The following is a 1,892-nucleotide window of genomic DNA, read 5'->3' as shown; positions in this document are numbered from 1 at the left end:
TGCCGGCCCATACTTCCACCAGAGACTCCTGGACACTCCCAGGCAAGTCTGGGTCCATCTCTTGTGGGGTCACTGCTCCTTTCTTCTGGGTCCTGGTGTGCACAAGGTTGTTTGTGCCCTCCAAGAGTCTGTTTCCCCAGTCCTGGTAAGTTCTGGCAGCTCTATGAAGGGTTAATTGCAACCTCCTCCAAGAGGGCTTATACCATACCCAGGTTTACTACACCAAGAGCCCCTTCCCCTGCAGCAAAATATTAGGCATTGAATTTTTAAAACTCTGGAAGATACTGCTGTACTGCGTGGGAGAAAGAGTAAAAAAGTAAATGAAGCTATTATGAAAATAATTTTGGCAATAAAAACCCCAAAAAGGCAGACGTAGAGTGATAACTAATAGAAATTACTATAAAGAAAGTGGTGAAATGAAATGTGGTTAAGTAAAATATGGATTTTCCTTGGAAAAACTGCACTAGAGCTGTATATTCACTAGACCTGATAATGTACCTTAGGTTCAGTTCAGTTCAGTCACTCAGTCATGTCAGACTCTTTGCGACCCCATGAATCGCAGCACGCCAAGCCTCCCTGTCCGTCACCAATTCCCAGAGTTTACTCAAACTCATGCCCATCGAGTCGGTGATGCCATACAGCTATCTCATCCTCTGTCGTCCCCGTCTCCTCCTGCCCCCAATCCTTCCCAGCATCAGGGTCTTTTCCAATGAGTCAACTCTTCGCATGAGGTGGCCAAAGTATTGGAGTTTCAGCTTCAGCATCAGTCCTTCCAATGAACACCCAGGACTGATCTCATTTAGGATGGACTGGTTGCATCTCCTTGTAGTCCAAGGGACTCTCAAGAGTCTTCTCCAACACCACAGTTCAAAAGCATCAATTTTTCGGCGCTCAGCTTTCTTCACAGTCCATCTCTCACATCCATACATGACCACTGGAAAAACCATAGCCTTGACTAGATGGACCTTTGTTGGCAAAGTAATGTCTCTGCTTTTTAATATGCTATCTAGGTTGGTCATCACTTTCCTTCCAAGGAGTAAGCATCGTTTAATTTCATGGCTGCAGTCACCATCTGCAGTGATTTTGGAGCCGAAAAAAATAAAGTCTGACACTGTTTCTACTGTCTCCCCATCTATTTCCCATGAGGTGATGGGACAAGATGCCATGATCTTAGTTTTCTGAATGTTGAGCTTTAAGCCAACTTTTTCACTCTCCTCTTTCACTTTCATCAACAGGCTTTTCAGTACCTCTTCACTTTCTGCCATAAGGGTGGTGTCAGCTGCATACCTGAGGTTATTGATATTTCCCCCAGCAATCTTGATTCCAGCATGTGCTTCTTCCAGCCTGGCGTTTCTCATGATGTACTCTGCATATAAGTTAAATAAGCAGGGTGACCACATACAGCCTTGACGACCTCCTTTTCCTATTTGGAACCAGTCTGTTGTTCCATGTCCAGTTCTAACTGTTGCTTCCTGACCTGAATACAGGTTTCTCAAGAGGCAGGTCAGGTGGTCTGGTATTCCCATCTCTTTCAGAATTTTCCACAGTTTATTGGGAGCCACACAGTCGAAGGCTTTGGCGTAGTCAATAAAGCAAAAATAGATTTCTTTTTTTCTGGAACTCTCTTGCTTTTTTGATGATCCAGTGGATATTGGCAATTTGATCTCTGGTTCCTCTGCCTTTTCTAAGACCATCTTGAACATCTGGAAGTTCTCAGTTCACGTATTGCTGAAGCCTGGCTTGGAGAATTTTGAGCATTACTCTACTAGCGTGTGAGATGAGAGCAATTGCACAGTAGTTTGAGCATTCTTTGGGATTGCCTTTCTTAGGGATTGGAATGAAAACGGACCTTTTCCAGTCCTGTGGCCACTGCTGAGTTTTCCAAATTTGCT

Source organism: Cervus elaphus, chromosome X, assembly GCF_910594005.1.
Source record: "Cervus elaphus chromosome X, mCerEla1.1, whole genome shotgun sequence".
NCBI classification, from domain to species: domain Eukaryota; kingdom Metazoa; phylum Chordata; class Mammalia; order Artiodactyla; family Cervidae; genus Cervus; species Cervus elaphus.
The sequence above is the reverse complement of the archived record's forward strand: the minus strand, read 5'-3'. Positions refer to the sequence as shown.